Genomic DNA, 27,689 nt, shown 5'->3' with positions numbered 1-27,689 from the left:
CCTTAGGTGAGAATTTTAAAAAAAGGTCAGAGATAGTACAGATAGTATAATGATTTTATTTTTTTTTTTGGTAATGGCTTTACTGAGAGAAAATTCACATTCCATATAATTCACCCTTTTAAAGTATATAATCAATGTTTGTTTGTTTTTTAGTATATTCAGAGCTGTGCAACTAAGCATGGTGATTTTTGAATTTACTGATCTTCTCTTTTTTTCCTTATTTCAGAGAGAGGGAGAGGGAGAGGGAAAAGGGGAAGGAGAGGGGGAGGGTAAAGGGGGAGCCTCTTTTTCACTGCTAGTATAACTGCAATGCCACTTTGACCTTAACTTTTTTTTTAGCTCTTAAATAATGCTTGCCCTCCTACTGTCACTGTCTAATCCAGAGACTGGCTGGCAAGAGGAAATGGCTCTGGAAGCCACAGCTGTTACACAGACCAGTTACCATCTTCCAAGTATGAGAACCACTTCAGCTCCTTCTTTGATCAGCTTGCTCAATCAAAACTTCAGATCTAATCTGAAGCCAGTAAAAGCTGTGGTTTCCAAGACCAAAGCTATTCTGTTGAAGAATAATATCAAGGGAACTGTATACACAGCCAGAAAAGAAGCCAGCTGCAAGATACTCCAGAATACTAGACTTAATCTTCCCCTACTTTCCAGAAGACCTCAAGTCCCTTGCTGAGTCATGTGAAAACACATACTCCATCTGACTCATGGTTACTCATTTTTCTCACTGTTTACTAACTGTACCCATGCAGATGGTGTGACAATTTATTCCATCGTCCTTTCAATGAGTGTCACTGAATTTAATATCATACTTTTAATGATAAAAATAACAATATAACAACAAATTAGTCATTGTGTACTACATACCAGGTACTATGATAACCACTTTAGTTACATTATCTTATTTTTAGTTTTCACAATGATCTTATGAAAAAGGTTTTATTACAATCCTCATTTTTACTTTTAATTTATTTTCTAAAATGAACACAGTAAAGTGACTTTTTTTTCCAATTTTTTATTATTAAGGTATTATATGTGTACATATCTTACCATTGCCCCCCCCAGTGACTTTCTTTTTTTGTTTTATGTATTTTTCTATTAGTTTTAACATAAACAGTCATGTAACCACCACCACAATGAGAATACAGAACAGTTCCATCACCTCAAACATTCCCTCTTTTGCCCTTTTTTGTAATCACATCCTGTCCCTACCTCTAACCTCTGGTAATCATAGTCTGTTTGTTGCCTCCATAGTTTCACCTTTTTCAGAGTGCCATCTAACTGAAATCACTCATTCAGCATAATAGCTTTGAGATCCATCAAAGCTCTTATGTGAATCAATAATTTATTCCTTCTTATTGCTGCATAGTATTCCATACTATCTCATTTTTGCAGATAAGGCAGCTGAGACTCAGAAAGGTTAAGTAACCTACTGAAGGTCACCAAGGTGGGGCCAGTATTCAAACCTAGGTCTGTATGGCTCTAGAACACATATTCTTAACCACTCTGCTATACTGCCCCCTATACGCATAGGCTCTCAGAAGAGCAGTCCATAATCCTGCTTTAAACATAACGAGCTCTTTTGGAACTACAGAATGAATGAGTTTCATATTTACCAAAAGGAGACTAAGAATAGTTTGTCAAGACTTCTAGCAATGATTCCAAAGCTCTTAAAGGAATATGATATGGAGATAATCATCAGTGAAACAGGCCTAGGTTTAGAATCCCAGTTCTGCCACTTACTAAGTATGTGGCCTTACACGAATTCTTAACTTTTTGAAACCTCAGTTCCTTCTATAAAATAAAGATATTGCCCCAGCCAGTTTGGCTCAGTGGATAGAGTGTCAGCCTGCAGACTGAAGGGTCCCAGGTTCAATTCTGGCCAAGGGCACATGCCCAGGTTGCAGGCTCGATCCCCAGTAGGGGGAGTGCAGGAGGCAGCTGATCAATGATTCTCTTTCATTGATGTTTCTATCTCTCTCTCCCTCTCCCTTCCTCTCTGAAATGAATAAAAATATTAAATAATAATAATAAAATAAGGATATTATGTTGAAATATTCTTGGAAGGAGTAAGTGAGATTATACATGTAAAGTTCCTAACACAGTATAATATTATTGTGTCCCATACTGAATATAGCCAATAAAGTCATGCCAAACAAAATACCTACTAAATATACAAGTCAGTATTCATTAAGCTCTGAAAGATGTAAAAAGCATGGCCCCTAAGTACAAGGAGCATACTAGTATATTCTAGCTTGAGATGAATATTTTCCTAAAAATAAAATTGATGCCATTACATAATATATTCCATTGTGTGGCTGGATCTATAAATAAAATATGGAGTTAAACATAATTTAATTTTAGCCAATAGCTTTAATTTTCTATTTAATTTTCTTAAAAATCAAAATGAAGACTCAGGTGTGTAATCTACCTGATTTCTAGTACCTAGGCATAGGTAAGGGCAAAGTTTTTACTAGTTAATATCTACAATGTATTCTAAAATCTGCTAGTTCCAACTCTTTCATTCTAGGTGTCTGTATCAACTTCAAAATGGTACTTGTCCTAATAATTTTTAACACCTGAAAGGAAGTAAAATACATAAGAGCCCGAGTTCTGTGACACTTAATAAGTGACTGGTTCTCTAGGAAAGCAGGGTATGCTTCAAAAGGGTTATTGAATTAAAATCTAAAAAGAATTTAAATTCTCTGCCAAAAAGAATTCTGTAAAATCATTTCCTTCCCTCCTGCCTCTGTTTGGTCTTAGTGGGAAAATATATAAACAGCCGAAACCGGTTTGGCTCAGTGGATGGAGCGTCGGCCTGCGGACTGAAGGGTCCCAGGTTCGATTCCGGTCAAGGGCATGTACCTTGGTTGCGGGCACATCCCAGTAGGGGTTGGGCAAGAGGCAGCTGATCGATGTTTCTCTATCATTGATGTTTCTAACTCTCTATCCCTCTCTCTTCCTCTCTGTAAAAAAATCAATAAAATATATTAAAAAATACATATATATAAACAAATAGGTATAGAGTAGGAAGGTAACAAATAGGAGAATAAGCTGGAATGGGGGAAAGACTATTAAAATCTATCTACAAGAGTCATTCTACTTTCTTCTGGAACTTTCTATACATCCTCTTCCCTAGATGTTTACTATGTGCATCTTTGTCAGTACAGCAATAACTCTTTGAAAGTCAGCTCAGGTTTATTAGGCTTTTAAATTAAGCATATACTAGTAAATAAAACATAAAATAAGGCTGCCCAAATCCTTACTTCCCAACTTGACCTGGTAGCAAAACATAGTCACAGCTTTATAGTAAAGCATTTTACCAAGACTCTGTCACAGCTACTTAGCAACACATTCCCCACAGTTGGCAGGTCTGTACATCTATGCTACTGGCTTAGTGCTTTGGACTTGGAGAAAATAGTTAAAATATATATGTTTTAAAGTTAAAAGTTCACACAGAGAAATAATTTTTAGTGGGAGTGAAATCTCACTTGTGGATCAAATAGAACCAATGGGTTCATTTTCTTAGTCCTGTCTCAGCTAAAGTTTTATGCTTATAACTTGTGTAAGCTCTGCAATTCCTTATAATTCTAAGAAATATAACCATCCCTAGGCCTGGATTTCCACCAGACTTTAAGGCTGAATCTCTTATCCCTATCATCTTACAAAAAGAGAGAAGCCAAATCTCTAGCCAGTGTTCTAAAAACAAAGAGCTAAGGTTAAGAAACAGGAAAACTGCCAAGTAAAACCACGCCCCCTTTTTCTTATTTAATTAAGTCAGTTGAACAATCTATATATATAAAAGCCAAGCGACCAGAACGGCAGAACGACCAGAATGACTGGTTGCTATGACATGCACTGCGGCGGCCAACCAGCCCGATGGGGGCCCTGATCAGCCCCCCAACTGACGCCGCCTCTCTCCCCCAGCCGACCCAGCACCAATTAGCCCCCACTACCCCATCGGGGCAGGGCCAGCTGGCCAACCTCCCGTGTCCCCTCCCCCCTGCTGCCCGGCCCCCATCAGGGTGCTGGCCAGCCAGACTCCACCCATGCATGAATTCATTCACCAGGCCTCTAGTGTATATATATAAAAGCCTAAGCGACCAGCTGACCAGCCGACAGGCCAGTAACTATGATGCACACTGACCACCAGGGGGCAGATGCTCAACGCAGGAGTGGAAACCACAGGCATGGAAACATGAAACAGACTGATGAATCTCAGAGGGAAGTGGGGAGGAGAGAGGGAGGGAAGAGATTAACCAAATATCTTATATGCATACTAGAGGCCCAGTGCACAGATTCGTGCTCTGGTGGGGTCCTTCAGCCTGGCTTGCGCCCTCTCACAATTTGGGACCCCTCAGGGGATGTCGGAGAGCCGGTTTTGGCCTCATCCCCACAGGCCAGGCTGAGGGATGCCACCAGTGCACGAATCCATGCACGGGGCCTCTAGTTTTCTCTAAGAAGTAAGGGTTATGGAATCAGGAGACCTGAGTCCTAGCTTTCCCCACTATAAGCTGAGTGACTGTGGTCAAATCATAACCACTCTGTGCTATAGTTTCTTCTTCTCTAAAATGATAAGGCTACAGCAGACTCAGGAATCACAAACTGAAGGCAAGGTAAAAAATCTGTGCTAATCCACAGATGTGTTGTTGTTGTTGTTGTTTGGTGTATACTGTGATTTTTTTTATAGCAATAAATGTATTTATTGAGAATAACTGAAACCACATTTTTGGAATGACATGCTATTATCAACTATTTAAGAATACAAATAAGTATTTAACCAAGCACACAAATATTTAATAGAATACACTAGACCAGTGATGGGCAACCTTTTGAGCTTGGTGTGTCAAACTTCGCCAAAAAACTGAGCATAACTCGGGTAGTGTGTCACTTTGAGGAAAAAACTAACTCCGAGACTCTAGTCACAAATGTTTCATCCTCGGCATGCGGCCGCGTGTCATCAGAAATGGCTACGCGTGTCAGTGCTGACACGTGTGTCATAGATTCGCCATCACTGCACTAGACAAATGGATATTTATAACAAATAAATAGTTATTTAACTGAATATACTACTAAGGGTCTGGTGACAACCTTTAAATAGTATAGGTAATAGAATTGCCTTGTTCTAGCCTATTCTGGATTCCTTTCCTTCTCATTCTAATACTCCTCTGCTAAGGTGACCAGGTTCTGAACTATGTAATTTTTAAACATTTAATATGAAAAATTTCAAAATTATATAAAGCAAACAGACTAGTATAATAAACTTTCATGGCCCTAGCTGGTTTGGCTAAGTGGATAAAGTGTTGGCCTTCGGACTTAAGGGTCCCAGGTTCGATTCCAGTCAAGGGCACATGCCTGGGTTGCAGGCTCGATCCCCAGTAGGGGGTGTGCAGGAGGCAACCAATCAATGATTCTCTCTCATCATGGATGTTTCTATCTCTCTCTCCCTCTCCCTTCCTCTCTGAAATCAATAAAAATATATTTAAAACAAAAAAACAAAAAACTTCCATGTACCCCAAACCAATAATTAGCAACTCAGGACTAATCTTGCTTTTTATTATCCCATCCCATTCCCATATTATTTTGTAGCTAATGCTGTATATCATATCATTTTATCCATTTTGAACATAACCATAACCATACTCTCATTATCATCACATCTAAAAGAGTAGTATTGCTTTAGTATCAAATTTTTAGTTAATGCTCAATTTGAAACTAATTTCTGTAATTGTCATAAGCTTTTGTTTTATGTTTTGTTTGCATGAATTAGAATCCAAATACGGTCCATATAGTGCCACTGATACATGCAGTTAAAAATAGAATTGAATGACTTTAGATGGGGATAGCCTTCCAGTTTGCCACAGTCCACACTGCTCCCTATTGTGTACTCATTTAAATTATCTGCTAGGCCCTTGACGTTTTTTTAGTTTGGGTCTCTAGAGTATCTGAAGTCTATTCCAGTTCTGATACTTTGATTATTGTAAACATTAACAGAGAGAGAAAAACAAATGAGTGAAATGTCATACTTAAAACTGAAAAATCAAGAAGCAGCAACATAAGCTTGTTACTTAGAAATGTAGAAGTAAATTCCAAAAGAGTCTGCTAAAAAAGAGGAAAGGAGTTTCCCCTTAGGAGCAGCACAGAATGGAAAGAAAAGATATCGAGGACTGCTATTTCACATCTTCATGCATCACAGGATTGTTGTGAAGCTTAATTGAGATATATTTATATGTCTTCATATATATTAATATATAAAATGTAAAGTATTTTAATGAGTAAAATTTTTATATCAAAACAGAACACATTGACTTGGAACTCAAGCAATGTTAACCCATTTTCAAGAATTATTGAAAAAAAATTTTAAATATATTTTTATTGATTTCAGAGAGGAAGGGAGAGAGAGAGAGAGAGAGAGAGAGAGAGAGAGAGAGAGAGAGAGAGAGAGAGAAACATCAATAATGAGAGGGAATCATTGATCAGCTGCCTTCTACATGCCCCCATCAGAAATCGAGCCCAAAACCCAGGCATGTGCCCTGATCAGGAATTGAACCTTGACCTCCTGGTTCATAGGTTGAAGCTCAACCATTGAACCACTCTGGCTGGGCAAGAATTATTGAAGTTTTTTAAAGAAACAAAGATCTTGAAATTATCCACTTGAAACTAAAATGGCCATTATAAAATTACATAACAAGTTTGAAGCACAGTTTATCTGAAAAGTGACCTAACTAGACAATAGCAGGACAAAGGGAAATTGAAAAATTACACTGCCTCAAAATACATAGAGGTAAAAGTGTGTATATTTTCTTCTTTAAATTACATTCTATAATATTCCAACATCAAATTTTTCATTACAAGTAAAATTCAATGGCATTCATATAGCATAAAATTCTTCTGAAAGTATTTCCAAACTGTGAGAGGACAATGGACCCAAAGAACCTTAGGACTTTAGGGACATTAGAGAATTTTCTTATTTTAAAAAAGAAAATTGACAGCCCAGAGCAAATACCAGAAACTAGGACCTTAGAAAAAGTTCTAAGAGCCTGGACCTCTAACTCTCTGCAGATACCAATGAGAATGATAAGGCATGGCAGTCTATAACAGAGGTTAAAAAAAAAAAAAAAAAAGACTGCTCAATGGTGAAAAAAATTCCATGCTGGATTACCACCTCCACCTTTCACATGATCAATCTGTCCTAGGCATGGTGCCACTGCAAAGGGATACAGGCCCTTCCACTAGTTAGAATTCCACTTCCCTACTTAGGAAGCTGGGTATCATATCTAGTTAAACAAATCCCTAAACCAGACTTTTCATTCAGTCATCTCATTCTAAGAGAAATGAGAAAACAAGAGGCAGAACTGAACCATATCAGCACTTTTCACTTTCTGAGAGCTGAAAACAGTAACATTTTCTCTAAAAATCCTAATGCCTCCTCTTCATGGCCAAACAGAAATAACTTGGGAAAGACAATAAAAGTGACCTAATTCCTATTTCAAAGCACAAAGCTAAACTTTAGATTATTTATAGATCTGGTGTCAGCCTTGTCCTCATCTCCCCTCCTTACACCTTGGATTGCCTACTCTCCACGCAGAGAGGCTCCCATGCACACTCTGAGCCAAATGTTCTCACAGGACCTCTCATTTCTACACTTCAAATGCAAACAAACTAGTTGATACCCAAGCACCTCTCTATAAAAACTAAAAATACCTCTACCTACCTAGGTTCAAACAGCCCATAGTAATCGGGGTGGGGGGGAGGGTAGGCAGGAGACACTGACAATAAATATGAAAATATAAAAAAGCATTATCCATGTATGAAAGTTGCTAATACAAATCCGAAAGAACACTCCAATTTCCGTCAAATAAGTGGCCAAAAATTAAGAACAGATCATTCACATAGGAAAATATCCAAAGAGTAAAACATTTGAGAAAATGCTAATAATTAAAGAAATATGAAACAAATTATAAAGGTATCATTTTGTCAGCTAAATTAGCAAAAATAAAAAAAGTTAGAAAACTCAATATCAGATATAGCACAGCTATAAAGTTCAATCATTCCACTAGTGGGACTATTATTTCATTAAAATAATTAGAAAGGGAAATAATGTTATCAGTACAAAGATAATTAAAGTTCACTATCCTATCTAATAAAGACAGAATATGCAAATTGACCATAACTCAACAACAAATATGGCGGTACCCACAGCCAATAAGGAGGGAATATGCAACTGATGCGACAAGGCAAGAGGTGGAAGGCGGCTCTGGCCGGAGCGAAGGTGGTGCCAGCAGCCAGGGGAAGGAAGGCCTATTCTTGCACGAATCTTTGTGCATGGGGCCTCTAGTAGGTAATAAATTGAAAAACATTTTAAATAGTTACTTTGATGTATTTTTATAATCCTGTTAAAAATAATAAATATGTAGGTAAATGGATGGAAAATTCTGTATTAAATTTTGTTAAATAAATAAAAGGAACAAAAGTAATGATTAAACTATTTAAATTATGTATATATAATAATAAGGATTAGAGGAGGTCAGAGAGTTAGGTAAAAAGTGATTTTATGGAGAAAAGATCTTATTCTTATTTGACTACTTTGTTACTTTTGTTTATAATCTTCTATAGACTTAAACACAATTTTGGATCATCTCTAGTTCTGTAAAGCCCAAGCCAATAAAAGCATTCAATGGCTGAAACTGGTTTGGTTCAGTGGATAGAGCATCAGTCTGTGGACTGGAGGGTCCTGGGTTCGATTCCGGTCAAGGGCATGTGCCTTGGTTGCGGGCACATCCCCAGTGGGAGGTGTGCAGGAGGCAGCTGATCGATGTTTCTCTCTCATCGATGTTTCTAACTCTATCCCTCTCCCTTCCTCTCTGTAAAAAAATCAATAAAATATATATATATTTTAAAGCATTCAATGGATTTTCCCAGGTATAAATTTGCTACTTCACCAGTCAATGATAATAGGAATATAAGACCAGAGTTCGTTCATGGTTTCAGGCTTTCTTAGGAAGCAAAAGGTTCTCTGGAATTTTTAAGAAATGAAATTAATTCTCTGTTTTAACTTTGCAATGGCTGAACAAGTTCAATTTCACAACAAAGATTTCTGTTATCAGGTATAGAGTTTGGAATATACCAAGGTGGAGGAAAGATGTCAATGTAACAGCATAGCTTTCATAATCACAGAACAAGCAGGACAGTGTCCTGGTTAGCTTCAGGTTCAACCTATGACTATAGACCTGCTTGTCCTACAAAAGTGAAGAATAGCAAATAACTCTTCAGGCTCTTTTCTGAATGATATACAAAGAACCAAATAAAACCACCAAGTAACAGACAAATAATTTAGTTTTAAAATATCTCCCATGTACAAGGTCTTTATCTGCATTTCAGAGCTCCTGGTTAGAACCCCTCTGTTGGATTCAAGAAGAGGTCTCATATATCTCAGTCTGAAAGATCAATGGTGGCCCCATAACTCTGGTCACACTAGTCTATTTGCAACAAATTTTAAAGGTCAGTGGTATATGAGTTGAGGAAACAAAAGATTACTTGAATCCAACTGAGGGGTTCTAATAAGGAGAGGGCTCCTTGAACCAGCAACTACAGATACTCCCGGGAAAGGAAGAGAAAGGGTGGAGGGAAAGAGAAAGTTTATTGGCTTGCTTTAGAAAAAAAAAAAAAGAAAGAAAAAGAGAAGGTTTTTATTAGTGCTTAAGGCTGAGATGGTAATGTAAGAAAAGGAGATTCACATGTTGAAACAATATCCACACATATATTTGTTTGCCATATACACCCTAAATAATTTCAGAGAGATGAGAGTTTGAGAAAAGGCAGAGAGAGGGCTGAGTGTGAGAATGTAAGTTTTCTGGGGAGGTGGGGAAGTCAGTCTTTAATTCCAAGTAAATATCCAATTAACATCATCTGAGGCCAGCCTCCAAGATGACTCCCAATAACAATGACCTTTGTGCAATCCTCTCCCGGATTGTATCTGGGTTGGTCTGGGTGACCAATATAACATGGCAGAAGTGATGGTCCATTACTTCTGAATCTAGGTCAGAAATGATAGTGTGGCTTCTGTGCTCTCTCTTGGATCACTCACCTAGGGGAAAGCCAACTGCCATGTTGCAAGCAGTTCTATAGAAAGAACCACATTGCAAGTAACTGAGGCTTCAGGACAACAGCCTGTGAGAAACTGAGCTTCTTCCTAATAGCCACATGAGTGAGCTTCGGAATGGATCCTCCAGCCCAGCCAACCTTTCAAATGACTGTAGCCCAGGTGGACCATCTTGAGAGACCCTAAGCCAGAACCATTAGCCAGATTCCTGACCCTCAGAAACTGTATGAAATAATAAAACAACTTTTAAGCAGATAAGTTTAGGGTATTTTGTTATATAGCAATAGATAACAAAACCTCAACCTAAATAAGTTTGATGGGAAACTGTAGTATATTGTAATATCATGATTTCACCTAACTGGGTGGAAAAAAAAATCATCTTCAAATTAAAAATGATCTGCTGTCCAAGATACCACTAAAATCTAAGTAAGGCTAGAGGGGCTCTACTGGAGGGAATAATTTGTCCTTCTCTTCAACACTAATGTAAGGATTGTCATCGGAAGAGTCCAACACAGCTCCCTCCAACTAATTATATCACCTACCTTTCAGCCATAGACATGAGGTTAGTACAAGGTGGGCTGCACATGCTAGCCATTGTGAGGGTGTTGTCCCATACCAGAGAAGTCAATGGTTAAAGTTGAGGCAGCAAACTTATTCCCAGAGATATATGCCTGGCACTAAGCTGAGATTCACAAGATTTTCCCTGAGTTTTCCTTACCTCTAAATGCTGGGATAACTGATGCTCACTGAATGCTGATATTTGTATGAATAAAAATGAAGGGATTTAGCAAATCTTGTTCCTGCACACAGTTGTCAAAAAAAATCTGACCTTTACAACAGGAAAAAGAAGAGGGATTTAAAGATTTAAAGAAGAGGCAGTGACTGTCGGATGTATAACAAACCTTTGAAAAATTATGAAACAGTGAAAATCCCCTGCAGGTTCCAACAAAATGTGTCCAATTTACATTCCAGCAAAGCTTTCCATACATACTATTTGGCTCCTGTGTGTACATCCAGGCAAATAAATCTTGAGGAATAATCCCACTGGGACCTAAGTCTGATCTTTGATATATTACTGCTCCACAACTCCAGACCAGGCTCCACAACTGCCTTTTTGGTTCCAAATAACTAAATCAAAGTCATCCTGATAAGCTTTGAAAACAGGCAATGTGAGGAGTGGTTTAATAAATGTGACAACTCAACCTATTATAGACCACAGTACATTACCGGAGGAAAGGGAGAGAGAGAGAGAAAAAAAAAACCCTCACACTTGTACATCCCCAAATCTCTCAAGACCAAATCCAGACATACATGTCATTCAACCACACTTGACTATAATATAAAGCCTTATTCAAAGCCTGACTTTGATCAAATGGTTAGGATGCATTTGCAAACCTAGTGTGTGTTGAGGGTGAGGGGGAGATACAGTAGAGACTACAATTTTTTGTTTACTTTGAAAACTGATGCAAACTCATTTTTTTTTAAAAAGCAACCAATGGAAGCAATAAACACTGAAACTTACTGACTTAAAATATTACAAGGAAATAACACAGCAAACAGTACAGTAACAAAAATTTTTTTTACTATAAGTCAGAAAAATCGACCACCCCACACATAGAGAAAGCAGTGTTGAGAAAAAAGGGAAAACTAGATTAGTAGAGACAACTGAAAGAACTAGAAATTTAAGTATCTCATATCCCAGCATCAATTTTCTCCTTCCACAAGAATAAAGTAATTGTCACAAAGAAAAATAAATGTAGATAAGGCATACTAAAATATTAACAATAGTGACTACTATTAAATAAATCACAATATATAGACACAAGTAGTAGAAATTGATGGCCTAAAAAAGAGAAGGTAAGAAAAAGACATTTAGGAACTCAATAATTTGATGCAGAGACATCAAAATAAGAAACTATCCTGCCAGATAGAAAAATAAAAAAATGGGAACACTAGAGTTTTAGTGTCTGTATGTAATCTCATATAAGTAGTAATGGAATAACAACTAAAACCAGTTTATGTAACATCTTTAAAAGAACCAGTTACTCAGGAGTTAGAGTTAACTCCCTTTTCAGAAGGTTATTCAGCAAGTAGGAAAATAAACTGGCAATCTGCAAGCAAACTGAGCCTCCTGTATAGTCAGCAAGACCCAGACCACTGCCTGGTCCAGGATTGCAATGGCAGATGAAACCTGAAATACCGCCATCTACTCTCAAGACCCAAAATGTAACCGACACTCTTTTTTTGGCAAATCAGATTTCAGCCCTATATAAGCAACCCATATCAGCTGTGATGACTATGTTTGCTTCAAATTTTAGAAGAAAGTCATTCTTCAGCACAAAGCTAGAACCGCAATGCCTTATTTGGCCTAGAAGAGCCATGTAGCTACTTCAAGAGAAGCATGCTAGGAGATCCATAAGGACTGGAAAAAGCTTTATCATCACAGTCCTATCCAGTCTCAAAAGATTTTGAAGCTATAATTTTAAAAACTGTTAAATCACAATTGTTGGTGAGAATGTGGGGAAACTGGAAACCTCCCACATTGCTGTTGGGACTGTAACATGGTTCAACCATTGTGGAGAACAGTTTGGCAGATCCTCAAAAAGTTAATTAAACATAGAGTAAGTAACAATATGATCTAGTAATTCCACTCCTAGGCATATAATTCAAAAAATTTGAAAATAAGTACTCAAATACACATACACACATATTCCTAGCAGCACCATTAACAATAGCCAAAAAGTAAAACAGTCCAAATGCCCATCAGTGGATGAATGGAAAAACAAACTGGTATATACATACAATAGAATATTATTCAGCCATAAAAAGAAATAAAGTACAGATTCATGCTATAATGTGGTGAACCTTGAAAACACTATGCTAAGTCAAAGAAGCTAGATACAAAAGATCACATATTATTATTTTTATATTAAATATCCAGAACAGGTAAATCAGATTGCAGATTGCAGAATGCAGATTGGTGATTGTCAGGGTTTGCAGGGGAGGGAGAAGGGAAAGCAACTACTTAATGGATATAGGCTTTCCTTTTGGAGGTGAAGAAAATGAACTACATAGAGGTGGTGGTATTACATTAAAATGAAATAAATGTCACTAAATTGTTCACTTTAAAATGGTTAATTTTGTTATATGAATTTCACCCCGATTTTTAAAAACAGGTCTTGAAAATGAAAGTATAGATTTTCTTATCTCTATTTCTATTTTATTTTTCTAAAGTTCTTTAATAGGATATGAGCTTTATTTCTGGGAAACCATAAGTAAGTTCCAATTAAAGCCTATGGGGGTCTCCTCTGCAACTTTTATAGAGACAAGTAGTCACCTCAGTCCATAGTGCAAAGGGATCATTCTGGATTCTTGCAAAAGTGAAGTAGATATGGCAGCTTTCCACTCAACAAAACTGGTTGCCCTGAAGTAGAAATGTCAGTGAGCCAGCTCTGTCTTGTACTCCCACTGGAGGCTTACTGAACCCAAGCTGCTTGAACTAGCCACAAACTCCTCCTTGGAGACTCTACATCTGCTGAGACTCATATGAAGATTTTTACATTATGCAAGACCACAGTAAGGAATTTCCTCCTCCTTCATTAGAGCTCAATGCAGAGTTCTCTGGAGACAACAGGTACTTCATCATCTCTTCTCTTGCATTCTGAACAAGAGATCCTCTCAGTCTTTTCCCTACCAAAGGACAGTTTCTTTTTTTTTAAATTTTATTTTATTGTTTAAAGTATTACACATAGTAGTACATATATCTCCTCCCCGCCGCCCCCATTGACCTTCCCCTAGTCTCCCCTAGGCCCCAAAGGACAGTTTCAATCTCACCAATGGATACGATTTTCTGGTAGAAACACTTCAAACAGTCATTCTTTATATTGTCTTTCACATTTTTTCTTTCAAATTATTGAAGCAAAGCATTTCAGAGTATGAAATCCATCCTGTGATGTTTAAAGACTCCTATAATTGGTGGTTTAAAATATCTACCTTGTCCTCAACCCACTGCATGGTGCCATGAAGATACACAACATAATGTGAACTTTTCTAAAGCTCTTCTTCATTGTTTCACTTATTGTTATTTTCATAGCTTCCTTTTGGAGAAAAACATCAGGTTTTTCCCAGCCTCAGAGTCAACAAAAAAGGGCAACAGTCACTCACTACCAAAGGTTCCCAAACCAGCTTCTATGCTCACAGATTTATAAAGGCATAAACTGAGAAGTATCCCATGCCCATTAGTTTAAAAACACTGCTCAATAAAAGTGGTTGCTAATGATATCAATAAACTAATTACCCCATCAGCTTAAGTTGGAGCACTTTAAAAGTTGCCCTTTAGGATACAAGTACAATCCTATGACTACGTCTATAGGCAAGAGGTGCTATTCCCTCCCTTAAGATCTGATGGTTTGGTCCAAGCCAGTTTGGCTCAGTGGATAGAGTGTCCACCTGCAGACCAGAGTTCCGCTTCAATTCCGGTCAACGGCAGGTATCTTGGTTGCAGGCTCCTCCCCAGCCCAGGCCCTGGCTGGGGCGGGTGGGGGGGAGATTTCGTGAAAGAGGCAACCAATCGATGTTGAAACACATTGATGTGAAACACATCAATGTTTCTCTCTTTATTTTCCCTCTCTCTTCTACTCTCCCTAAAAATCAATGGAAAAATATCCTCAGGTGAGGATTAACAACAACAAAAAAGATCTGATGGCTTGTACCCTCATGGTTTCCATCACCCTGAGATGACCTTTTAATAGAATCTAGGATCATGAGTAACATACTACACTTTACCTCCTCTCACCCTTCCCCCTCACTAATCCCTCTGGGTAGAGCAGTCAGAGCCAGTAATTGCCATGTCTTGTTAGATTTTTAATTTTTCTACTACCTCTCAGTGCTATAGTTCTGTGAATCTCCTAACCCCTCTTCAGAACTTCAGCCTGCCCAACTAAACATCAGAATTAAAAAACTCATGTGCTTTTGTCCCAGATAGTTACCTTCACACATGTCAAAAATAGCCAGGTTATGTTAGTGTTTATGTCATGCTGTCAGTGGACCTTTCTATTGAACTTGGGTGTCTAACAACAAGGATCCGTGAGGTAGCCTGAAGTATGCTGCTAGAGAACAAGGTAACTACACGGGCAGCCCAGGATTCTCTGGGACTAGCTTCTTTGGTAGACAAAGCAGAATTACAAAGGAAAAGGGTATTCCCCGTGGAGTTATAATTAAAATAATAATATTAATTTGTATTCAGGTAAGACAGAATTGTCCAGAAAAAAGTAAGCTATAGTCGCCTCTGTCTCTTATTCCTCTCCTGCAAATGTTCCACCCGAAAGTTAGCTACAATTCTGCCCTCATCCATATAAAAAGCAAATAAATAGTTACCTCACTGCCTTTTTCATATATTATAATCACATTTTAATAGAGAAGCTTTTACTAACTATGTAACCTTGAACATGTCACTTAACCTTTCTAGAGCCTTAGTTTTATCTATAAAAGGGGGATACTAACAAAGGCCCATTATATTTTATAGGTTGTTATAAAATTTAAATGAAAAAAATATATGTAAACTGCCACAGCCAAGAGAAGCCTAAGTAGACATAACAACTAAATATAATGTAGGCCGAAACCGGTTTGGCTCAGTGGATAGAGCGTCGGCATGCGGACTCAAGGGTCCCAGGTTCAATTCTGGTCAAGGGCATGTACCTTGGTTGCGGGCACATCCCCAGTAGGGGGTGTGCAGGAGGCAGCTGATCGATGTTTCTGACTCTCTCTTCCTCTCTGTGGAAAATCAATAAAATATATTGATCCCTCTCTCTTCCTCTCTGTGGAAAATCAGTAAGATATATTAAAAAAATAATAAATAAATAAATAAATATAATGTAGTATCCTGAATGTAATCCTAAACAGGAAAAGGCCATTATGTGAAAACCAAGAAAATTTTATTAAAGTAAGAACTTTAGTTAATACAACACATCAATATTGGTTCATTAATTGTGACAAATGCACCATACTAATATACAATGTTAATAATAGGGAAAACTTGGTGTGGGGAACATGGAAACTTCTTTACAACTTTTCTATCAATCTAAATATATTCTAAAATAAAAAGTAAAAAAAAAAAGCAAAAGCACGTTCTAAATTGTAAAGTCCTTGTCAATTGTAAAGTAGCGCATATTTTAGTATATTTAGTCTTACATGTAGGTTGTTGGTAAGCAGACAGCCATTTTAAGTAGCTTAGATAACAGAGATAACTTGAAGAGTTAAGTTCTGGTGTGGAAGAGTCTAGCCCCCAGAAGTATCCCAGCTGTTTCCTGCCAGCTGGTGTCTCATGTCTGACTTTCAATAGAGTTGATTTTCTTTGTATAATTATTTTTGTCTCTCAACCTGTCTGTATTACTAAAAGAATGATTAACTTTTTAAAAGAGGCTCTATGCAGGTATGTGCTTTAATTTAAGAATGTAAAAAGTGAACTGAAAGGCATGGTTATGGCTATTTTATAGGGTCCATTTCTTAACTGGCTGAAATAGATCTGGGAATAGACCTACTCCCAACTTCAAATGTCCCAGGCACCCAGAGAGAGAATAGGGCAAATATACCCAAGCCTTGCCAACTCCTATTCTGACTTGAAAACAAAGAAGAAGAAGAAGGAGAAGGAGAAAGCAAGAGCCCCAGAAGTGCAGGAAATTGTTTCTCAGACGAAAGACAACACTTCCTTTCCCAGAACAATCCATCTCCCACACTGACATCCTGCTCCTGCTATATTTACCCAACCCAAATCTGCCGATGATATACTTCCAGCTGCACTCCTGCCACATGGTCCTGTCACTCAGCCACAGCATTCAGAGGGGAATTTGTCCAGAGGACAGAGCCTAGAAATCACTACACACTAATCCATGCTTCCTCTATCAGTAGCCTTCAGAGTAAAGTGAGACAAAATATGGACAGTATTACTCCCTGTTTATTTTGGAAGTGACTGGGGAGATAAGAGGTACCTCATTTTATATAGTTGCTAATTTTGACTGCTTTCATGGTAGCCAATGGAGGAGCATAAACAATGAAGGGACTGAGATGGGAGGTTAAAAATAACTATTAATAGTCACCTAAAAAAAATCACTTAATAGCCTCTTCCACCCAACCTACTAGGATCAGGCTATCAAGTCACCTTATTACAGGGTAAATTCTTCAGTTCTGGGTGGATGGATCCAAGGAGTCAAGAATGGGACCATTTCTTTCACCCCAACTCACATTATCTCACAGTACACTCTACTGAAAGGGGGAAAGCCCAGACACCGCACTGGGTAAAGGTAAATGTTAGAGCTGACTTCCATTTTCCCATTTTAGCAGCTCTGTATTCTTGGTCCTTCCCACCCATTTCTGTACTCCAAGTCCCAAGTCCTTTTCTTTTTCTCTTTTCTGTTCATTTCTACATTCTTCCAGCCTTTCAGTTGCTTTTCTTTTCTCCTTTCCCTATTATCTCTCTTTTAGAAAACTTTATCATGGGCAAGGTTCCCTCAACAAAACATAATGATAGCTGACAAGCCTTCATTAGTAATATCATATCATTAGCCTACAATAGTAACAGCAAAGAACCTGAGACTCAAGAGCAATACCTCTTTCTCTCGCCTTTTCTTTCTTTCTTTTAACTGTTATAGATGTCCCCATTTTCCTGCCTTTGCCCACCTCCACCCAGCCCCCAGGCCTGCTTCCTTCTGGCCATCACCACACTGTTATCTGTGTCTATGGGCTATGCATATATGTTCTTTGGCTAATCCCTTTACCTTCTTTCATTCAGTCACCCTCTGCCCCCTCTCTCAAACAGCTGTCAGTCTGTTCCATGTATCCATGACTCTGTTTCTATTTTGTTAGACAATGAAATATTATGTGGCTGTAAAAAAATAAGGAAACCTTACCTTTTGCAACAGCATGGATAGAACTGGAGACTACTATGCTAAGTGAAATAAGCCAGTCAGAGAAAAGACAAATACCATATGATCTCAATTATATGTGGGATCTAAAGAACAAAATAAACTGTCACCTTTTCTTAAGGAGGCACATGAATGCGTATTGATCAGATCCTTCAAAGGAATGAAAGGAAAATAGAGGCAGAAAGGAAAAAATGCAAAGAAAAGAGAAAAGAGTGATAGTAAATAAGAATGGGGAAATGCTTATTTAACCATTTTTCTCTTAAAGCTCCTAGACAGATTTTTAAAAGCTAAAGTAGAAGTTCTTTTTTCTATATATATATATATATATTTTTTTTAATTGATTTCAGAGAGGAAAGGAGAGGGAGAGAAATAGAAACATCAATGATGAGAGTCATTGATCGGCTCCCTCCTGCATGCCCCCTACTGGGGATCGAGCTTGCAACCCGGGCATGTGCCCTTGACCAGAATCAAACCCAGGACCCTCAGTGCACAGGCCAACGCTCTATCCACTGAGCCAAACCAGCTAGGGCAAGTAGAAGTTCTTAATGAGCCCCATCTGGCTTTTAAAACAGATTTGAGAATAAAAGCTGAAAAACGATGATGAATTCATATTACTATCCCACTTATTTAAAGGAGAGAGGGGGAAAAGAGAGAGAAAAAATGGAATCAGCTTCATGTGGCTGTTCCCAGCCTGGCTTAGAGAAGCATTTATGCTGTTGGTTGAGTAGAAAACAAATTTCAGTTGGATTATGTTGCCATAATCTAGAAAATTATCAAGCCCCTAGTCAAGCCTGACTGAGATAAACCTTTCTTCAATTTTCAAGTCTCTTGTTAGTATTTTTAAAAACAGAATCACCAAAGGCATAAAGAAATATAGCCCTGGCTGGCGTGTCTCAGAGGTTAGAGCATCAGCCTGCGCACTGAAGGGTCTTGGGTTCAATTCTGGGTTGGGGGCACATATCTGGGTTGCAGGTTCCATCCCACAAGTATGGGAGGCAACCAATAGACATGTCTCTCTCAAATCGATGTTTCCCTCTCTCTCATTCTCCCTTCCTCTCTCCCTTCCACTCTAAGAAAATCAATGGGAAAAATATCCTCAGGCGAGGATTAACAAACAAACAAATAAATAAATATAGACCTTTAGGGCATGCAATGGTGTTTCTTAAAAAGAAGAGAAACTCTTAACAGAAGCAAGCTGAGAAGACCATTCATGCCCACACCTAAGTACAAATTTTTAAGAACTGGTAACTTAAGCAATCATTCAAAATTCACCATCAGTGTAACCTGAAAATAGTTCAGGCATGCATCATCCTATATAATAAAAGCCTAATATGCAATTCGACCAGTGGAACAACCAATCGCTATGACGCGCACTGACCACCAGGAGGCAGATGCTCAACGCAGGAGCTGCCCCCAGCCCACAGGCCCCAAGCCAGCCAAGGCGGGTGCCAGCGGATCTCCCTACCCCAATCGCCCAGCCAGTTGCCCCACAGAGGGAGGTGACCAGCGCCAGCGGCAGGGGGCGGGGCCGGCCAGTGAGTGGGCTGGTGCTGCCCCCCAATCGCCCCGCAGGTCAACTCTCCCTGAGGGAGGCTGAGGGAGGCGACCAGCAGCGGCAGTGGGCGGGGCCGGTGAGCGGGCAGCACCAGGACAGCCAAGGTGGGTGCCAGTGGGGACCCAACAATCGCCCCACTGGTCACTCCACAGATCAGCCCTGATCGCAGGCCAGGCCTAGGGACCCTACCCGTGCACGAATTTCGTGCACCAGGCCTCTAGTCAATATATGATAAACTGTGAAGGTAAAGTTTAAAGAGGAACAAAGTATAGTCTTAAAGTGTCTCCCCACAGATTGCTTGTGAGTTTCAAAGAAAAAATACTATCTACTGAGTCAACAAATAACATAACACCTTGATGAAAATTAGTATCACTGCCCTGGCCGAGTGGCTCAGTTGGTTGGAGCATCATCCCTTACAACAAGGTTGCAAGTTCACCCTAGCTCGTTTGGCTCAGTGGATAGAGCGTCCACCTGCAGGATGAAGGGTCCTGGGTTCGATTCTGGTCAAGGCACATGCCCATGTTGCGGGCTCAATCCCCAGTTGAGGGCGTGCAAGAGGCAGCTGATCAATGATTCTCTCTCATCATTGATGTTTCTATCTTTCTCTACCTCTCCCTTTCTCTCTGAAATAAATAAAAATATAAAATAAAATAAAAAGGTTGCAGGTTCGATTCCCAGTCAGGGCACATACCTAGGTTTTGGGTTCGATCCCCGGTCAGGAAGCAACTAATTGATGTTTCTCTCTCACATTGATGTTTCTTTCTCTCTCTCTCTCCCCCTTCCTCTCCCTCTCTAAAAAAAAGAAAAAAAATCATAAAAATATATCCTTGGGTGAGGATTTTAAAAAATTTAATATCATCAATGAGCAATATCTCCACATATATCCTGAGGACACTGTTATCAGTAGTGGCATGTAGATTCATGCCAGGCATGTATAACTTGAATGTAATCATGAAGAAACAGCAATCAAACCCAAAATAAGGAACATTCTCTTAAAAAGAAGAAAGAAAGAAGAAAGAGGATGGGAGGGGAGCAGAGGAGAGAAGGGAGCAAACAGGAGTCAGCTGCTCAATGTTTCCCTCTCACATCAATGTTCCCCCCCCTCTCTCCCCCTCCCTCCCTTCCTCCCTCCCTCCCTCCTTTCCTCTCCCTTCTTCTCTCTTAAAGAAGACTAAAGAAATATGACAACTGCCCTAGCTGGTTTGGCTCAGTGGATAGAGTGCCAGCCTGAAGACTAAAGAAAATGACAACTAAATGCAGTATGTGATTCTTGACTGAAGGGGGAAAATTTTTTTTAAGTTTATTATTGGGACAATTGACAAAATTGAAATATGAATATTAAAGTATAATAATACTAGAGGCCCAGTACATGAAATTCGTGCATGGGGGGCATCCCTCAGCCAGACCTGCACCCTCTCCAATCTGGGAGCCCTCAGGGGATATCCAACTCAAAATCCAGGACCTCTGGCTCCTAACCACTCACCTGCCTGCCTGCCCTAACCACTCTGCCTGCCTGCCTGATTCCCCTAACTGCCCTCCCCTGCTGGCCTGGTTGCCCCTATTAACTTTTTTTTTTAATCTTATCCCCTTCACATAAAATTGTATTTGACTTCCTTATTGGCTTTTCCCTCTCACACAATTTTTCTCCTTTATGTAATACTTTTTCCTACTGACTCATCATTTATAAACTTTTCTTTCCTCCTTATTTCCTACTTTTTTTCCATCATCCTTCCCACCTTTCTCCTACCCTCTCTCCCTCCCCACATTCCTTCTTTACTTTATCTTTACCCATCCTCCCTCCCCTTTTCCTTCCTTCCCACCTTAATTTTTTTCTTCACTTCCTCCCTCGGATCTGCATTGCTCCCTCCCCCATTTCTTCCTTCTTCCCATTCTCCTTTTAAGCTCTACCAGCTCCCCTTTAAAACCTTTCTTCCCTCCCTCTTTCTCTCTCATCCTACCTTTCCCATACATTCTTTTTTTTTTTTAATTTCTTTTTTTTTAAATATGTTTTATTGATTTTTTACAGAAAGGAAGGAAGAGGGATAGAGAGTTAGAAACATCGATCAGCTGCCTCCTACACACCCCCTACTGGGGATGTGCCGCAACCAAGGTACATGCCCTTGACCGGAATCGAACCTGGGACCTTTCAGTCCGCAGGCCGATGCTCTATCCACTGAGCCAAACCGGTTTCGGCTTTCCCATACATTCTTCTCTACTTACTTCCACTGTTTTAATATCTATCTATCTACCTGCCTAATTATTCACTATCATTTATCTTTTTTCTTTTCTGACTCCTACTTTTAAAATCTGTCCCCAGTACACAACTATACTTGATTTTCATTATAGCTCCTACAGTTCACTCATACATCCTCTTTCCTTCTTTAACTCTATTCTCTACTGACTCCTTTATAAAGTTCTTCCCTCCCTCCCTTCTCAAAGCTTCTGTTTGGGGAGGGGGCATTAACCCCCAGCCCAGGGCGCAGCCCCGGCCAGGTGTTCGCCACCCCCCTTCCCTGGCCTCCCCGCCGCCGTCCTGCTCCCATTCCCTGCCCAGGACGCCCGGCCCAGGGAGGGTGGCCGAGGCCCATGCAGCCCGGGCGCTGCTGCTGCCGCCTCGAAGCAAGAGCGCCTCTGCCCAGAAGGCCTCGGACCGTCCACCACTCCGTCCCAGACCCGTGGGCGCCTCCCTGCCAATGGCCGGCGCGGGGGGGGGGGGGGGGGCCCACGGCCCTCCTCCCACGTCTGGGCGCACCTGCTCCTCCCCCCTCCCCGCGCAGTCACGACCCCCTCCCGCGTGCAGCCCCATGTTTCCTTCCCTTTTCCATTCCTGCATCTTTTTCTTATTCCCTTTCTGTATTTCTGTTTTTCCTCTCGGCCTGTCTGCATACAGGCCTGCCTTCCTCTCATTCTCCTTTCTTATCCCCTCCTATCATATCCTATCCTACCCCGGGCCTTGCAGCTGCTTGAGCAGAGGGTGGGGATGCAGCCTGCTGATCCAGTCGTGACGTGACGCTATAACGGATAATTTGCATATTTCTTTATTATTAATATAGATTAAATTTCTTGAATTTTATAACTGTACTAAATATAAATTATGTAAGAGAATATATTTATTCTTAGGAAATATACACTGAAGTATTAAGGAATAAAAGGTCATGGTGTATATAGCCTACTCTCAAATGGTTTAGAAAAATTTTATCCACATATACTAGGTGTACCAGTTAATAATGCAGATTTTTTTCAATAGATGGAGTTACATGTATGTTGATATATATGCGATTTGATATGTATGCTATTTTGTTGTATTGACAACAAGCTTCAAAACTTCATATGTCAAATTTGCTGAAGGTGTTAACATCATAGATATTTTTACACTTAAAAGTGTCAAATTTAGTGGCAAAAAAAGAGCATTTGTGGGAAGTTTTAATTCATTATTTTATTTTGAAGAAAAAGTTATTGTATACTTCGGGAAGCTTATGGTGAACATGCTCCATCTCAAAATACTTGTGAACGCTGGTTTAAACGCTTTAAAAGTGATGATTTCGATGTGAAAGACAAAGAATGTCCAGGTCAACCGAAAAAGTTCGAAGACCAACAATTACAAGCATTATTGGATGAAGATGCGTGTCAAACTCAAAAACAACTTGCAGAAAGATTAAACGTTGCTCAGCAAACAATTTCAGATCATTTACAAGCAATGGGAAAGATTTTAAAGGAAAGAAAATGGGTGCCACATCAACTGAACGAAAGACAAATGGAAAACTAAAAAGTCATCAGTAAAATGTTGCTTCAACGGCACCAAAGTAAGTCTTTTTTGCATCGAATTGTGACTGGCGATGAAAAGTGGATTTATTTTGAGAATCCCAAATGCACAAAATCATGGGTTGATCCAGGTCAACCATCAACATCAAATGCAAGGCCAACTCGCTCGGAAAGAAGACAATGCTCTGCGTTTGGTGGGATCAGGAAGGTGTGGTGTATTATGAGCTTCTAAAACCAGGTAAAACCATTAATACTGATTGCTACCGACAACAAATAATCAATTTGAACCACGCTTTGATGGTGAAACAACCAGAATGTGCCAGAAGACATGGCAAAGTAATTTTGCTTCATGATGACGCACCATCACACACTTCAAAACCAGTTAAAGATACGTTAAAAGATCTTGCCTGGGAAGTATTAACCCACCCGCTGTATTCACCAGACCTTGCTCCTTCAGATTACCACTTGTTCTGATCGATGGCACAAGCACTTTCTGAGCAGCACTTCAAAACGTACGAAGAAGTGGACAATTGGGTCTCTGAATGGTTTGCCTCAAAACAAGAAAAGTTCTATTGGGACGGTGTCCACAAATTACCTGAAAGATGGGGAAAATGTGTAGCTAGCAATGGACATTACTTTGAATAAGCACTTTTGATGTTTCTCTTGAAATTATCGTGTTTTCTTTGATTACAAAATCCGCATTATTAACCGGTACACCTAGTATATGCCTGTGTATGTGGAGAGTGGAAGACAATAATAAAAACAATTCACAGAAGAGTATATGCAACTCCTATGTATTATTCTTGCAACATTTCTGTAAGTTTGAAATTACTTCAAAGTAAAAATTCAAAAAGTTAACCACAATTGACCTAATTAAATGTCCTAACATCAATTGGGTAAAGAGGAAATGGGAATGAACTCACATTCTAAATAATACTAAAATAACTTCTAGTAGGGGAACAAGTCAACTTTTTCCTTTCCTGGGAGCTTTTAGAGGAAGACTATTACCAACATAAAGACAGTGCTTCCCAATCTCTGCCTTCCTTTACTGTATGCACACAATCCAGTTTTGTTTACTCTTCAGCCTGTACCAATGTCTCCCATTCTCTAAATACCAAAAAATTCTACCAATGCAGCCACTGCTCTTTTCCTTCCTTATAATGAATGGAATGAGTCTTTAAAATTTCAGATATGAGACTGATTAAGATGCTAATCATGGGCTCACCTGGGAGGATTAATGAGCCACATTCGGAAATCCATTTACCATGACTACTTTCCCCACAATGCTTCTGTTCAGGTGGGCTGAACCAAGAACTTCTCTTCCTGGGGCACAGAGAACCAGAATCCTTTTGTCACCAGGCTCTGGTTACAAAAAGTATTTGGCTATACTAGGTATGTAGATTCATACAAGAAAAAAGAAGCAAAGGAGAAAGAAATGCACTTTAAATTCAAAAAACAATAAGCTATTAAGAAAATGACAGGTCACAAGTCTTTTTGTGGCATACATTTATACACCAACATCCACTCCAACTTTCTCTCTTAGAACAATCTTAACCACTATTTAATTTGCTTCATGCCTCACTATCTCTTTCTGCCCTGGAAAATACTAGGAATACTTTTCCTAAGGAAAAAGGGCATTTCTTTTTTTCTTTTTTTTAAAATATATTTTATTGATTTTTACAGAGAGGAAGGGAGAGGGATAGAGAGCCAGAAACATCGATGAGGGAGAATCATCGACCAGCTGCCTCCTGCACACCCCCTACCAGGGATGTGCCCGCAGCCAATGTACATGCCCTTGACCGGAATCGAACCTGGGACCCCTCAGTCCGCAGACCGACGCTCTATCCATTGAGCCAAACCGGTTTCGGCAAAAGGGCATTTCTTAAGGGCATTCTCTCTGAGGACACAAGGTCCCCAAGTGCTATTCTAAATATGGGTGCTTTTGCACAATTTACAATAGCTAAGATCTGGAAACAGCCCAAGTGCCCATCAGTAGATGAATGGATAAAAAAGCTGTGGTACATTTATACCATGGAATACTATGCAGCAGTAAAAAAGAAGAATCTCTTACCCTTTGAGACAGCATGGATGGACCTAGAGAATATCATGCTAAGTGAAATAAGTTAGTCAGAAAAAGGTAAGTATCACATGATCTCACTCATATGTGGAATCTAAGTAACAAAATAAACTGATGAACAGAGTGGATCCAGTGACATGGAAGCATGAAACAGAGTGCAGAATCTCAGAGGGAAGGTGAGGGAGGGTGGGTGGGTGGGAGGTAATCAACCACATACCTTGTATGCATGTATGCATAACCCATGGACACAGACAATAGGGTGCTGAAGACCACCTGGGGGGGGGCAGACTGGAGGAGGTCAATGTGGGGGGGAGGGACATATGTAATACTTTCAACAATAAAGAATTATTAAAAAATAATAAATAAATAAATAAATAAATAAATAAATATGGGTGCTTTCTCTGAGATTCAAAAGATAATATATGATGGAATATTCAACTAATTTGAAGCCAAATCCTATTCAAAGTTACATGGGTTTTGATACTTCTTTCCTTAATGAGGCCCTTGGGCTAAAGACAATGGGTTGTTACTAAATAATACTCATATTATTTTTGAACTATAGAAAACTAGAGGTCCAGTGCACAAAATTCGTGCATGGGGCGGGTCCCTCAGCCCGGCCTGCACCCTTGGGGGATGTCCGATCGGGCCTAAACTGGCAGTCAGACATTCCCTCACAATCCGGGACGCTGCATGCACCAGTGACCATACTTTTCATACAGGTGAAAGGCATCTTGCTGTTGTATGAGCAGCTACATTTTTTTGCCCTGATTATAAAAAGTAGAACATAACATGATCCTTCTGAGGCAGTAGTACCATTTTCCCCATCTTATGGGTAGAAAAACTGAAGCAAAGAGAAGTTAAATAATTGGCTTTGTCACACAGTTGTAAGTGTCAGAATCAGGGCTGACCACAAAATGTGCAAGCCAGAGTCCATGCATGTCATTGCTGCATCATCCTATTTTTTCAGTGTTAGAATAGCCTTGCTAGGTTTTAATTTTTAAATCTAAGAGACTGTTCCCAATATATAGGGTAGGGTCCCTAGGCCTGGCCGGTGATCAGGGCCAATCTCTGGGGTGACCGGCGGGCAGGGCAATTGGGGGGCCCCCACTGGCACCCACCTTGGCTGGCGGCCTGGCACCGCTCACGGGCCAGCCCCGCCCCCCGATCACCACCACCGCCACCAGTCCTCTTCCTCTGGGGGGGGGGGGGGGGGGCCAGATGCTCCTGCGTCGAGCATCTGCCCCCTGGTGGTCAGTGCGCATCATAGTGACCCGTCGTTCCGCTGTTCTGTCAATTTGCATATTAGGGTTTTATTTTATAGGATAATTTTCCTTATTCTTTTAGCACCTTAGCTAATAAAACCTTTGTTTTGTGCCCCTAACTTCAAAATATAACAATTGTGTCTGAAGCCCAAGCCTGAGAAGACTCAAACGCAAAGCTGAATTTTATTAGAAAAGGCAATCGGCCATTCATATTGTTGACCTTAAACAAATAGCCAGATATTTCTAGAGCAAAAAAGGGTTGTTTGGCAACAACAAAGAATTGTTATTCAGGTCTTGCAGTCGAATGGCAAACCACATGCAAACCCAGAGATACAAAAAAGACTGCTCTTTTATGGACTTGAGAGTCTATTGGAGGAAACTGAAAATTCTAAGTATAGTGACTTTTCATTGGCTGAGTTATGGCAGTCTGCCATTGGTTGTGCTGTTACTGAGTAAGGAGGAATCTTTTCTTCCTGCGCTGAGGTAGTAAAGCAGTATCACTTCCTGTTGGAAAGGCAAGGTACATCTCTTCCTGTTGGGGTTATTAGTGTGTGTTGAGTGACACATGCATGAGAGTTCTCTCTTCTAGCCCCCAATTCCACTTTAAATTATGTTCCTGTTTATTGATTTTCATAATATCTTATCCTATGGACAATTTTAGTCAGTTCAGTTCTGAGATGCACAAATTGATTAATCAAAGGTGAATATAAATGGACTAATTGAGCCTTATGACATCCAAGGCTCTTAAGCAGCAAATGAAACTTGCCAGGCACTCAGTTACTACTAGGCAGCCAGGGCTGGGACAGAAGGTGGGGGTGGGATAGACAATGCACACAAACACCAATGCTGTTCTTCAGACCATCCTAGAACCTTTTTCAGCACACAGGGCATACAACAATTTCCTGAGGTCATATGTGGAAGCTAGGCAGACCTCAAACCAGTGCCCAGCTGTGTCCACTCAAATTTCAGAGCTTCTCAAATCACCAGCCCACTAGACCATAAACTTTAT

The 27,689-nt window shown here is 39.7% G+C and overlaps 1 protein-coding gene across 7 annotated transcripts in view; it reads right to left on the bottom strand.

Annotated features, from left to right (window-relative positions):
* GBF1 (golgi brefeldin A resistant guanine nucleotide exchange factor 1) overlaps positions 1-27,689 on the bottom strand; it is a 122,141-nt gene that overhangs the window by 66,948 nt on the left and 27,504 nt on the right. The gene's annotated exons all lie outside the window — the stretch shown is intronic.

The sequence above is a fragment of the Cnephaeus nilssonii genome (assembly GCF_951640355.1).
Source record: "Cnephaeus nilssonii genome assembly, chromosome: 16".
Lineage (NCBI taxonomy): Eukaryota > Metazoa > Chordata > Mammalia > Chiroptera > Vespertilionidae > Cnephaeus > Cnephaeus nilssonii.
Note: the sequence above shows the minus strand (reverse complement) of the source record. Positions and strands in the feature narration are given on the sequence as shown.